The following is a 14,505-nucleotide window of genomic DNA, read 5'->3' on the forward strand; positions in this document are numbered from 1 at the left end:
TCGGCCTTGTACTGAGGGGTGGAGAATGCCTTTGAACGTCATACCTGGTCATAATAAGTCTGCGGTAGTGGAGTTAAGACTAGAAAGACATAGTTAACAGATGGGCATAACCTGGTCCTGGGAGGGCCTTGGTGAAACAAGACAGCTTTAGATTTTTGAGGCTCCTCATCTGTGGACCTTTCCTCCTACCTCAGATTTAGCTGGCAAGGGGTGGGTGTGATCCATGGAGTTCGGTGACCAAGTCTCATCCTACTCCTCCTCAAATCTGCCACTGAACAGTATCCAAAATTTGTAGTCCCCACATGCTTGTCCCCCAAATGCCTCTGCCTGCCAACCTGTATTGTTGGTCCTGGATGTGCCTCATGCTAGGTACTCTGATCTGCTTGGCCTTGGTATAGTCCTAGGCCCTAAATCTTCAACTCTAAATCCAGGATATTCCCAAGAGATATAGCTGTCTAGGAAGTTTCTTGTTTCAGATGTCAATTTTCTAGTCTTGAGCTGGATAATTCTAAAGTGTCTATGCTCCCCTCTTTCCCTTTAGAAACTGAGGACTTCAGAAAGTAGTGAGGGGACAGAAAAGTTGACTGTAATATTTGTTTTTAAATAGGCCTAATGGGCACAACATTTTGAAAATGCAAACCAGTTGCCACAATGTTTGGAATCTGAATTAAAATTTAGCATTTCTTGGGCTTCCCTGGTGGCGCACTGGTTAAGAATCTGCCTGCCAAGGCAGGGGACAAGGGTTCGAGCCCTGGTCCGGGAAGATCCCACATGCCGCAGAGCAACTCAGTCCGAGCGCCACAGCTACTGAGCCTGAGCTCTAGAGCCCGCAAGCCACAACTATTGAAGCCCGCGCGCCTAGAGCCCTCAATGAAGAGTAGCTCCCTAGCCCCCACTCGCCGCAACTAGAGAAAGCCCGCGCACAGCAACGAAGACCCAACACAGCCAAAAATAAATAAATAAAATAAATAAACTTAAAAAAAATTTAGCATTTCTTTAGTCAGATTATAGCAGGGGCTGGCTCCATTTTGTGTTTGTCATAAAGAGGTATTTACTAAATGGCTCTTACCTGAAACTGTCCACGTTCGTCTAATATTTATTCATTCAACATATATGGAAGGTCTGCTATGTGCCAGGCAAGGCTTATGTTCCCATAGCCATAGGTCCTTGTAAATCACACAGCACATATGTGAGTTCTGCCTTATACAATACAGTTTTATGTGTTTTATTAAAGTGTAAGACCCTTGATGCCTGGAATTATGTCTTATTCATTTTTGTGTCCCCAGTATCAATGAGCACAGTGCCTTGCACGTAGTAGGGACTCAATATTTGTGAATTGAACTATGCTACAGCATAGTCGTTGTACAAGGCTGTTAAAAGGCATTACCAAAAAAGCACTACATAACTTGTTTTGCTTGCGCTAACAGTCTAAGGCAGATATGTCAATAGGGTATCATCATTACGCAAGTAAATAAATATTGAGTATTTACAGAGAAAATTATTTGGTTGGCCAAAAAGTTCGTTCGGGTTTTCCCCTAACATGTTACACTATGTTCACTGCAGGAGTGAAGGAGGGAGAGTGCTTAACTGGGTGGAGATTGGTCTGGAAGAAGTGTTAATTTTCCTCCGGTCAGTCCAGAATGATCGTGTAGAGTAACTAGAATTTCAGTCTTCTCATTCTAAGTATTTTCATCCCTCTCACCTTTCTAGAACTACCCCGCCTCTTTCTGCTTCTTCCCAAAGGGCTGTGTCCGACACCTCAAAGTCTCAAGAGTCCACCCAGTAGCCCTCCAGCTTCGGTTCAAGAACTCTCCAGAACAGGGTCTTCAGGTACACGGGCCAGGAAAACACGGGGTCACGCGCGGGGCAAGAGCCAAACTGGCCGCAGCTAGGGGAGTGGCGCTAAGGGCGGGGCTGCTACAGGGTGGGCCGGGGCGGGGCTGGGCGGGAGGAGGCGCGGGGGCCGCTTGGGTGTCACCACCAACCCGCTCCGGCCGGAAACTGGCGCTTGTTTCCGGCCGGACGGCCGAAAACCACCGATCCTGAACCAGCAACCGGAGTCGGAGTGGCGACCGAGTGTGGAGCAGGCAAAAAGCCACTGGGGGAGGCTAGTCCAGATCACTCCCGTCTGGCTGCAGCTCCTGATCCTGTGCGGAACAACAGCCGCGGTCTCAGTCTCTGCCACCGCCTCCGCCTCCGCCTCCATCGTCGACGGGGGAGGGGCCGGCCGGACCCCGGGGTCACAGCAGAGGAATGAGGAGAGGCAGCCGGGCCCCGCGCTCCGCCCCGGCTTAGGGCCTTGCCCCGGGAGCCGTGAGGGTAACGGAGCCCCCGCCTTGTCACCCTCCCCCGTCTGCTCCCGCCCCTCCCGCCTCTTCAGACTCCCAAACTCTGACCCTCTGATCGCCACTGTCCCCCATCTCCTTTCTGATTATATTTCACCCTGAGCCATCTCCTCTCGGCACCCCCTCTTCGCCCTGACTGTTCCTTGCTTGGCCCCAACCTTTCCCCGGTTACTCTTCCCTTTCACCTGCGTCCCGCCTTCCCAGCCCCCCTTCCCCGTTCGTGGCCTCCCTTCCTCAGCTGTGCTGGGCAGTTTGGACGGTCCTCCCTTGTCAGCTAGACTTTCGGGGAGGGATGGTGGAGTTTTAAGGTGGCTAGGAGTGCAGGGTACTACCCTCATTGTAGGATAAAGTTCATTTTAAAGTCTCAATATAAAAGTAAAATGAAAAGAAAACAAGCTGTTCTCCCCTGTCGATAGCCAAACTGAGGTGCGTCCAGTAATGGAGGAAGGGAGCGAAAAAGAAGTGTGTGTGTGTGTGTGTGAGAGAGAGGGAGAGAGATTGATTCTAGGGCAGGCTTATGAACTTTAGAAAAAAGAAAAGTTGCCATGAGCCGATGGAAACTTTAGAAGCTGATGATGAGTAAGCCGGGGGCTGCGTGATCTCACTTCTCTTCTCATAATTACTAGGTTAACGGTGTGGCTCCGGTCGGGATGGAACGGGATTTGTTTACTGGGCCGGCGTATTTTTAGCTTGTCGGCTCACAAGGACCAGCGCTCTGAGTCTCTTCTCTCCGCCTCTCTCTTCCCCTCGGTCTTTCCTTCTCTCTCTTCCTCTCTCTTTTTCTCACCCTCCCTGCCCCCGCGTCCCCCCCTCCCCCCACGGTCTAGGTAGTCTCTCTGGAGCCCAGGTGGCTTCTCTGGGCACAATACAGATATAAAAATTAAGTTCAAAGAAATTTTCTGTAAGAGATTCTCCCCAGCTCTTCAGGAAGTTTTCTTTTCATGAATGCGAAGGCAAAAATTAGTTGACTTTTAGTACATATATGTATAAAATACTTTATAGAAAATCAGAAACGGGTAATTGTTCAGTCTTTGGCTTCTCATACTGTATATTTAGATCTTAGAGGACGCTGGATCCCTTTGTCTTTCAACCTATTTCTAAAGTGGGAAAGGACAAAGTAGAGAGACGAGGTAGTGATAAGGCAGGTCCAAAAGGATAGCTAGTCCTAAATCTTTTAAAAACATTTTCTATACTGTATAACTTTAAAAAACAGAAACTTTCTTTCCTAATAAATGAGATTGCATTCTTGATGGGATGGAGAAGACAGCAGGGGCTTATGCTGGGTGCCTTGGGAGAATCAGACTTGTAATTAAACATTTGCTGTGCATAATTTACAAATGAATACATTATGGGCAAACAGTTATACTCTTTGTCCTCATTGTTTTTCCGAGCCTTTCTTTTAAAGGTTAGTAACCAACCTGCTGTGCTAGTCTATTGATATTTTGAAGGCTGGACAGAACTGTAAAATAAGTGAAATTGATGTTGCTCATCTGGAAGCTGAATACCGGTCTGTTCTAATTTCCACTAGCTACCCAGCATGCCTCAGAGCACCTCCCTGAGTTAGTGGCCAGTTACTATGTACTTAGAGATTACAAATGAATACACATATTAGCTCACGGTAGGAATAATTGAGATGATAAATACGCTGAAAAGATTTTCCAAAACTGAAATAGATTATTTTTCGATTTTTTCCATTTCGGATTATCGGCACCTTTCTACCGATAATCATCCATTAACATGAATAATTTAGAGTTGAACAGATATCCACTTTGGACAGTACGCATTCAAGCAGGAAGGAAAGATGGAAGGAAGATAGTTTCCAAACTATTACTGTTTTTGTTGTTGTTGTTGCCTGCTTTGACTTATCCCTTTCATTTAATGCCAAAGACTCCTTTGTGAAAAAAAAAAGTAAACCTTTGCCAAAGAAAGGGCTGTCTACTGACTTGTATAAGACAGGCTGACCAGTAATGATTGTTAATTACTGGTTGGACTTTGTGTAGTTATGTTACCAGCAACGTGAAAAATTTCCTGAAGCTTCATTTCGTTAATCTCTTTCTTTTGGGACCCCTATTGAAAATGATTTAATTTGAAGGGTAATATCTGATTTTTAAAAATCACACATGCTGTTCCAGAGTCTGTTGACTATCAATAGTTGTTTTAATTTATGAGTTAGTTCGTGCCAATGTTAGTGATGATATCTGGCAAATTCAATTCATATCTGTATTTAGCAACTTCCCCTAGTTGAACTACATATATTATTCCAGGGGTTGGGGGTGGGGATTGAAGGAGTGAATAAACTCTAGGAATAAGTGTAGGGCAGCCCAATAGCCCATCACTGTTTTCAGTTCTCAGAAGGCTTTGTTTGGAATTTTGAGATTCAATATATATGTAACCAAGTGAATTATGATGGAATAACTCAGTATTAAAAATAAGTTTTCAGACTGTTATGGGGGCACTAAGTGCCACTTGTTAAAGTTTTAGAGCTCCTGAATGTCTCAAGCATGCTAAGTATGCTGGCAGAGGACTTTATAAGGGAGCATGCGTTCTCCTTACCCCAGACATTCATCCCATCAAGGGAAAAATCCTGAAACAATGCTTTGAAGTGTGACTTCAGCAGTATCTTTCCTCTGCAAACTTAGGAGCTGTGGAATGGCAGCCTGGAATCTTCTCAACAGCCCCTGATAAATCAGACAATTAAAATCTGTGTAACTAGAATGTAGATACAGGACAGTTTTATCATGAATGCCTGAAATTAGTTGATTTTTTAATATGATAGAAGAAGGAAGTTGATTTTTTTTTTAAGTAATAAGCCCTTGCTGAATAATGACTGAACACTCCTGTGGATAAGGCAGTTTCCAAGTGCCAGTGACAGGCTTTGGGGAGATATAAAAGGTGTAAAAACAGGTGTTCTTGCCCTTGGGACAAGGGTGATGTTGGGGAAGGCAGTATGTAAATGAGAAAGCAGACTATTATAAGCTTTAACATTTAAGAAAAAACATATAAACAAAACCAAGTTTAATGTGCTACAAATGAAGTATGTAGAGACTAGAAAATTCGAAGTAACAAAGTATGAATGAAGTAAATTAGGGAAGATTTCTGAGTCAGTAAAATTTGAAATGGACTTGGGAGGCTATGGATTAGAGTCATAATGAGGCATGGGCTATGGAGTTAGATGGATCTTGGTTCAAATTGTGGTTCTACTTTTTACTAATGTGACCTTGGGCAATTTACTTCTCCATCCTTATCTATATAGGGCAATTTACTTCTCCATCCTTATCTATATAGGGCAATTTACTTCTCCATCCTTATCTATATAGGGCAATTTACTTCTCCATCCTTATCTATATAATAGGTGTGAGCATTCAAATAAATAAAATAGTTATTCTGTGTTAGGAGTAAAAGGAGATAAAAGGTCTTCTGGGCAGAAGGTACAGAATGTACAGTGTGCAATGATGGTATGAATGACTAAGTTGTGTTTGTGGGAGAATAAATGAGAATGACTGGAGAGAATGTGGGTTGGTCAAGTCATGGGTAGAGCAGGCGAGAGGGTGGAGGGGACTCAGAGGCCAGACTCTGTTGGGTGTTGATGAAAGGGTCAATAGAGTCATTGTAGGTCCTTGAACAAAGGATGGATTTAATGAGAAGTATTGAGCCCTCTGATCCAAGAACTCAGGGACAAGGAGTCAGGCACCGGTAAATTGTGACTCTCCTACTTCTCTTCTGGACCATCCTGGCCTAAAGAGATCAGCCAGGAGACATAAGATTCCTTGTAGAAATTTTTGTATTTACACACCTTACTCACCATGTTGAGCTCTGCTTGTGACTGTCTGATGTATCAACCTGTGGGGAAGTCTCAAGGCTATGGCTGGATTCTCTTCAAGAGCTTATGGTAAGGACAGTGTCATGTTTCCAGTGCATTGAACTTTCAGTTATCTCTGCTATTGTAGGGAGCACTAGTTTAGGTAATTCAGAACTTCAGAAAGAAATTTCTTGGTTTGAAAATGCATTATTTTTAAAAACCAGACTTATTTTAGTGTTTTGGGGATCATACTGATGAAATGAATTTGCATTTCTAAGCCTGAATTACCTGATAGTGAGGAAAGTATACTGATGGTGAAGAAACGTCAGTCTTGAATTAAAGATTTTGCCTCAGAAATCCATAAAATGAAAAGTCCATATGAGGGTAATTAAGACTGGGCTATACTGAGTATGTTAATGAAGACCAATTTCTTTTCAAAATCTGTGTGGGTCCAATGTGGCCTCAGGCTGTCTGCCTTATTCCTAAGAGCTATTGGTAGAAGATGCCTATGTTGCAGCCTGAATAAGTCTTTACTCACAATATCTGGAAGAGTCCTACTGCGTGATACTGCATTGTTGAAGATTAAGCTGGCTTTTTCGAAGGACTTGGGCTTTGTAGAGGCTCTTCAGATATTAGCTCCATTGAAAATCTATTAGATTTTTCCTCCTGAAGTAAACTTGTTTGAAAATGTGGCCAATTTAAGAAAAAAAAAGAAAAAGGAATGGGGAGAAGTCCGCACTTAAGAAGTAAACAAAAAAATCACACAGCTGTTCTTCCATCCTTGTTCTTTCAGTTGACTTGCTTTCCTTCATCCTTGCCTACCCCCAGCCTTCTCATAATCATTACCAAACTATGTGCTTGTGTTGTCATGGGCACAGGATTATTATTTACCACTTAAGTCAGGAGATTGAAGTATTTCTGAGCTAAAATTCAGAGGTGGAAAAATCAGGCATCTTAATTTATACAGTTTAGTTCAGGATTATTTTTAACTGTGTTTTTTAGGATTATCTCACACCTTATACTATAAGAAATAGTTTTTGATAGGAGAGACTACTAAGCTATTATTTTTAGTGACCTGCTGTGAATTTAGTTCTACTAAGTGGTATGGAGGATTAGGAAAAATGACAGTTTTGTGCCCTTGAAGAATTTACAGCCTAGTTAGGAGTAAGGGGACTAGGAAGGAATGAATACCTATTGAGCCTCTTTATGCCAGATAAAATTTTAAAATGTGAAAGTGTATTATCATTTGCATAATACAGACCTCATACCATAGGTATTTTGGGAGAAGAGTACTCAGGTAGTTATGAGTGATGTCACAGAGGAATTGTAACTTACTCCAGATCTTAAAAAAAAATTGTATTAGGCACAAGAAATGAAAATGAAGCAAATAACAAAAAAATCGTTCAATTTTGGAGCTGAGAGGGATCAAGCAGAAGCCTGGGCGCAGGAATGTACTTGGAATGTTCTTGGGGCAGTGACGAGACTGACCTGAGTCGCAGTGAATAGTAGTAAAACACAGGTGGTTAGGATGGTCTGGAGCTATGTTTATAGAGGGTCTTAAAAGTCAGGCTTATAAGTTTAGATCTTAAGCAATGGAAAATAGCTAACCACTGAGAATTTTTTATTAGGATTGTAATATGATGATATTGGGAAATAGATTGGCTTGGAGGGAAGGGAGATTAAGATTAGCAGCTGGGATGTGTGAGGTGATGAGGCCTGAGCTAGAGTTGTGGAGGGTGGGTTAAGGAGGGGAAAGAGTGACAAAGAGATTGTGAAGGAAAAAATTGAAATCAGTGCGGGCTGGATGTGGAAGATGATGGAGAGTGATCAATCAAACATAACGATAGCATTTTAAGCCTGGGTTTCTGAGACACTGACTGGGGTAAAGAAGTTAGGGAGGTTTCCTCATTTCATAGGGAAATACGATGAGTTCAGTTTGAGATGTTTTGGATTTAAAGTGGCAATGAAACGTCCAAATGAAAGCTGTTCCAGTTGTTAGAGAAGAGCCTACAGCTGGTGGAGAGGTGAGGGTTAATAATGCTTGAAAGTGTGGTTTTGCAGTTCATCAGCATAGATGTGGTAGCTGTAGCCAAGAAAATGAATAAGCTCTATGAAGACTAGAGTTTAGGGAAAGAGCAGAAGGCCAAAGATAGTGGTACTGATAAATACTACTATTCTCCACTCTTCAGGCCATCTTAATTGAGTTTTTCTGTCTGCTTTCATGTTTTCCATTCCTCTGCTCCCCACTCCATCAAATATCCATTGAATGTCTCTTGTAAGCACTGTCTTAGGCACTAAGGAAGCAGATGAGTCAGACAGGATCTCAACCTACAAGGAGGTTATGGGTCTAGTGGGAGGAGAGAGATGTGTCAGTATATAGATGGAATGAAGTGTGATAGGTATTGTGATAGAGGTATGTAGGGAGCAGAGTGGGGGCCTAAAGGTCAGTTATGCCTTGGACATTCAGAGGTTGGAAAGTGCCTCCCAGAGGAGATGATATTTGAGCTGAGTCTTGAAAGATGAGTTAAGGATATACCCTACAGATGAGAGAGAGAAGTACACTCCAGGCTGAGAAAACAGCATGAACAAAAGCTTAAAGGAACGAAACAGTCAGACTTCTTCAGGTAACTTTTAAGTAATAATTATGGCTGGAGGACAGGGTTGGAGGGCAGGGAAGAGGCTGGAGAAGTAGGTAAGGCCGATCATGGACAGCTTTATCTTGTGCTACACTAAGTGATAAGCCATTTAAGGGTTTTTAAGCATTGGGTGATAAAGTAAGTTTCATGTTCTAGAAAGATTATTTTGTTAGTGGTATATAGAGGGTGGATTGGAGAGGAACAAAGCAGAAGACTTTTAAAATAACTTTATTATGTTTAACAGTAATACGTTTGTTGTTGAGTGGTCATGTTTGTGGAATCATGGAATCAGAGAACTAGAGGGACTGTTACGCTTTCTTAGTCTCCCTCATTGATTTTCAAATGGAATACCTGAGATTTACTTAGGATCACAGAAGTAGTGAAGTGATAGCTTGGTCTGGAATTCAGTCTTCAGTGGCTGTAATGTGGTAGGTGATTAATAAATGTTAGCTCACCTCTCTCATTCCCTCACAAGTCCCATTGCAGTGTTTGTTCCATTCTGCCACACTGCATTGAGCTAGAAGACAGAAGGACTTCTGTCGTTTCACTCCATTGTCCTTTTTACTAGCCCAAAGTGAACAGTGGTATTTTCCCAGGTCTGACTGAGGAAGATCTGTCCTGAGAGTACCATGGAGAATAGGGACTTTGACCTGGGGCAGTTGGATGCTCTGGAGTGGAGTGAATAGGATGTTAGGATTCTTCAGCGATAGTGATTCAGATGTAGAAGAATGTCAAGGTATTTGTGTTATTGTGTGTGCAGATGTATTTCTCTCTCCTGCTAAGTTGCCTTCAAGTTTTCTTTTAAACTTAGTTTTAAATTGTACCAATGAAACTTTAGTAAAAGAAATAAGCTATGATAAATTGGGCACTGACAAAAAGTATATCTAAAAAACAAGATTTGTCATTATACTTGGATTCTAAATCTTTCTTCCCCATGTTTTTAATTTCATTGGATTTTTGTGAAGGTAAATTATTTGGGTTTAAAGTGTGAAGTAAGAGTTTGGATTTTGTGTTTTAGTCTTTTTTGCTGGAGAAGAACAGAACAGGTTAGAGGACATCTTAGAGGTCCTTAGATTCCCCTGGGGAAAGTTGGGACATGAGGGGATGTGGAAGGATGGATGCCTTCCATTGGTAAGTCTTCATCGAAACTTAACTGAATTATGATTTCTCTACTCCTTTCTCTGGGCTCTGTCAACATCTCCAGAGAAGGGCCTTGGATTGGATACTGTCCACTTTAGCAGAGCTGCCAATTCTTAATTCTTTCTCAAGTGGGCAAGGGTACATTTCGTTTTTGTTTATGAGTGTTTGGGGGAGGGGTGGGGAGAGAGGCGGCATAGAATAGCTACTCACAGTGAGTCTTTATCTGAATTCCTGTGTAACTGGAAGTTTCCTTGGCTTTGTTTTGGGGCAGATAACTTGGTTACACGGCATTTAAGCTACGTGGGAAGGTGGTTCTCTCTCCTTTCAGTTATCTGACCTAGGATGGCAATAAAAACTTCCTTTCTGTCCATATATGTCAGCCTCCACCTCACTCTGTTCTAAGTGCCTTTTGTGCACACTATGTGGGGGATCTGAAGGACCCTCTTCAGTCTAAAACTGAGCTTATCAACTGTTCCCTTAAAGTTTAGGGGAACCAACCTGCTCCTGATTATTTTTGTGTTAATGACTCCCCTATTCTTCCACCCAGCCCTTTCTTAATTTAAAAATTTTGAATACTAAGATATTTTAAATATTTAGAAAAGTTCAGGGGAAAAAACCCTAACACAATTTTGAGCCCACAACCCAAATTCAGTGGATATTAACATTTTGTCATATTTGTTTTAGATCTCTCACTCTTTTTAAGATATAAACTGTTAGGTATTAGATATAGCCAGAGTCCTACTCTGCATCCTTATCCCCTTCCTCTTTCTTGGGAAATGAATCCTGGCCTGAATTGTTATGTATCATTCCATTTCATGTTCTATACTTTTTAAAAAAATGTGTAATATAGACACAAACAACATATAGTTTTATTTTGAAATCATAAATAGAATCATACTGCATGTATATTTTTGCAACCTTTTCTCTCAACATTGTTTTTCACATTTGTGTACATGTAGATCTAGTTCATTTAATCACCTAATCTTGAAGCCTTTTTCCTCCACTGCCCTCCCCACTTGCCTCATGAAATAATCCTACCCATCAGAGTCCCAGTTTAAACCCTGTCTTCCATGAAAAGTTTCCTGATTTTTTTTTTCTCCTGCAGGCTGTGGTCTTTCCTACTTCTGAATCTGCCTATCATTTTATTGGTACTGATCTGGTGGTAGTTGTATATTCTTGTATTTTAGTTTATTTGTGCCCTTAGCATGGCTCTTCTACTATACTGTGAGCTCCTTGAAAGCAGATAAGTAGCTTCTTTTATCTTTGTATCCCTCAGGGGCTTGCCACAGTAACTTAAACATAGTAGGCATTTAGTCGCTATTAGTGACTAAATGGTTAATTAATGAATAAAAAAATACAGTCCTTTGAGTCGGTGAACTGTTTAATTATGAGCGGTATAGTGACCCTGATGAAAAATAAAGCTTATAAAGAAACATTCAGCACTGAAAATTATATAGAAATGCACATAAAAGTTGAGAGCAGTCAAGACTAACTTCCTGTAGGAGATGAGAGCAAACATTCCCTGAGAAATGAAATAGGAATTGATTGGTGATATCATCCCAATGAGGAAACTCCTGGGAATTGATCCTGATGGCATTTGAGGCAATGTGCTCCTGTGGCCAGACTCATTTCACTAGCTATCAAATTCTGCTATTGTCATCAAGGTCTTGACACCTTCACTGGAGATTTATATTGGCATTGGGAAAAAGCAGCCTATCTGTTCACTTAATAAATACTGCTGAGAAACAGGAATTCTTAGGCCTCTAAAAAAGAAAGCCTAAATAATGTACACATTTGTACATATATGTGTACTTATACTTTTAACAGCACCTTTTTTATTGATGAGACCAGATTGTATCTCAGCAAAATATTTTTAAGCTTTTAATTCTGGAATGTGTAGTACCAGTATAACATTGTTTAGGCCTCACGGAAGCCCTTCCCTCCCCCCGCCAGGAAGAAATTAAATGTTAAGTTGAACTATAATGAAATTGCAATTTTAGAGGTAAAGTAAGTAAAATATCACCAATGGTTATTGCTTAAACTTATGTTTATGTTGTTATGTTAAACGGTTATTATGTTTAATGGTTATTATGTTAAGTGGTTATTGCTTAAGCTTATATTTAATAGTTATTGCTTAAACTGTGATTAAACTTAACATGTCACGTCTTGATTTCCTATGGGGGTTCTGAAGAACATTATTATGGACCTTTTTGAGGGCTAATCCCAAATCTATTTATAATTCTAAAATGCACTTCTGAACTTTAATTTACAACCGATTATCTTTTGTAGTTATCTTTAGCTCAAATTTTTGATAAAATGTTCTTATTTCTCAGCACACAGTTAGTATATTTGGGAAGGTTGTAGGGGAATGTGTGAAGGTTATAGGCCAGAGTACCTGGAAGATAAGGCTGAGATGAAAACTTGCGCTGTCAGTAGCTACATATAATTGATTGAATTGGCTTTAATGAGCTTACAGTTCCTTTGAGTAAATGACTACCCCACTATCCTTTCCTGCCACCCCCATGTCTCTTCTCTAGTCTTGATAAGGGAGATCTGGTGGTGGGAAGAGAAAATTGCTTGTGGCCCTTGATTTTATTGATATTTGGAGACAACAGGGAAGAGGGTAAGAGCCCTCGCTGCTGGCACCAGATTCTTACCCATGGTTCCCCAAACAGTTCTTAGGATAAGAGCGAGGAGGAATGCAGAAGTCAGAGGAAAGAGCAAAGAAACAGAGTAGAGAGCGAGAGTTAGCAGATATTACAGAATAGGATTGAGGAACAGAAATGGGAAAAAGGGATACGTATAAAAATTTAAAGAGGTTCTGTTTCCTCTCATCGTTCAAAACCTGGCTTAGAATTCTTTATAAACCTTGTACCTAAACTATATCAAAGTTGTATCCAGGCCACATACCTACTTGGAAAACATCATATATAGACGTCAGCTTTGAAAGTATCAGCTTTGTGTTCTAAAATAATTCTTTGAAAAGTTAGGTCATTTTAAATGAGTTGGTCTACTAGTGCCTTTTGAGTCATTAATAACTGACTTCAAAGGAAAAGAAAAGAATTCCTCTGAGGCTTTAGAATGAGTAGGTCTTGATATTTACATGAAGATAGTCCCAAGTGAGGAATGGAGGCAAGACAATGGGAAAATATAATGCTACTAACAAAAATATTTTGTATAGCATGCTCTCATTTAAAAACTTTCCTGCTCTGATGAGTTCCTTTGTGAGTGTTTGCTTTCATCTTCCTTGAACTAGGAGCTCACCTGGCTGGCTGAGTGTTTGGACTTTTCATTTTCTGAAAATTTCCATCAGTACTAAGGACAAGATTATCTGATATGAAGAATACTTGGTCCCTGTTTACTGTCTAGGGATAGAGACTTCCCACACTCCTCAGAATTCTGAAAATAGAATTTGAGAGTTAGACTTAAGATTTGCTGCATCCTAGTTTCTTTGGATGCCTAAAATAAATTCCTAGCTGTTTGACATAAGATGACCTCTCGTTTTAATATTAAGTTCCTTCTCTCTCACATCATCATTGTAATTTTTGGTAATATACTAGTTCATTATGGAAATTAAGATTGAAAAAAATCATCTACGCAGATTTCCCTTGATGTTTGCTGTCTGGCTGAGACTATAAATTCCTTTCTACTGAACACCTGCTGTGTACTGGAATTTGGACAAGATGCTCTAAGGAGATGCCAAGGAAGTGTTACCCAGTAAATAAACTAAACAAGTAGTAGGAGACTTGGCCCCTTGGGAATTTATATTCTGGGTTAAAATAGGACATAGTGTTATATATTTACACACACATATTTAGAAAAAAAGAAATACAGGCTATGTAGTATTATGTATAATCTCACATAGCATTTTAGAATGGAAAGGAAATTTACATATTGTCATCATTGTCTGGGTGAGGAAAATGAGGCCCAGAATATTTAAATGACTTGTTCAAGGTAGTTACCCTCAACAACAAACATTTTGTTAGATATCTGCCCTCTGAAAAGTTAGGCCTCAGGTATAGAAAGAGTTAAAGTTATCAAGAACTTAATAAGTTATGAAGACTGAATGTTTGCATAAAAAGATAAATAGTAATACAGAGTCATGGGCATTACGTGTCAAGTGAGGGGTACAGTTATATAGAGTTATACAGAAGTTTAGAGGGAGTGGGTAGGGAAAATTTTTACTCTTAGGATAATCTAGGCCTTAGAGAAGAGAGAAGACTGGGTAATTATAGAGGGGAAACATTCAAAGTATGAGAACTTTGAGCTGAGCCCATCTTGCTTGGGGGGCAGAACAAGTAGACATAGTGTTTCACCTAGGCGAGCAATGAGATTAATAAAGTTGGAGAGTTAGGTAAATTGGAGAGGGCCTTAAATCTCAGGCTGAGGAGTTTGGTTTATCCTTATGGTGAAAAATTCCTGAGCAGGGAATTGTATATATAAATAGTATTTGAGGAAAATTGATTCAGCCGTGTGGTGTGAAATGGAGGACGAGAGAGCAGTTAGAGGACTGTTACAAAAGAGTCTCTACAGGGGTGATGGGAATGGAGAAAGGGGAGAGATTCAAGTGATTTGTAGAAAACTA

At 40.6% G+C, this 14,505-nt stretch overlaps 1 protein-coding gene across 2 annotated transcripts in view; it reads left to right on the top strand.

Moving 5' to 3' along the window:
- Window positions 1-2,022: 2,022 nt before the first annotated feature.
- OTUD7B (OTU deubiquitinase 7B) overlaps window positions 2,023-14,505 on the top strand; it is a 53,740-nt gene continuing 41,257 nt past the window's right edge. The window contains exon 1 of one of the 2 annotated variants that reach the window (XM_061183555.1): window positions 2,023-2,319. The gene's annotated coding sequence lies outside the window, so the exon portion shown is untranslated. Of the gene's footprint in view, window positions 2,320-5,777; window positions 6,235-14,505 lie in introns of those variants that run through there. The other variant, XM_061183554.1, reaches the window with a different exon arrangement.

The sequence above is a fragment of the Eubalaena glacialis genome, chromosome 3 (genome assembly GCF_028564815.1).
Source record: "Eubalaena glacialis isolate mEubGla1 chromosome 3, mEubGla1.1.hap2.+ XY, whole genome shotgun sequence".
NCBI lineage: Eukaryota > Metazoa > Chordata > Mammalia > Artiodactyla > Balaenidae > Eubalaena > Eubalaena glacialis.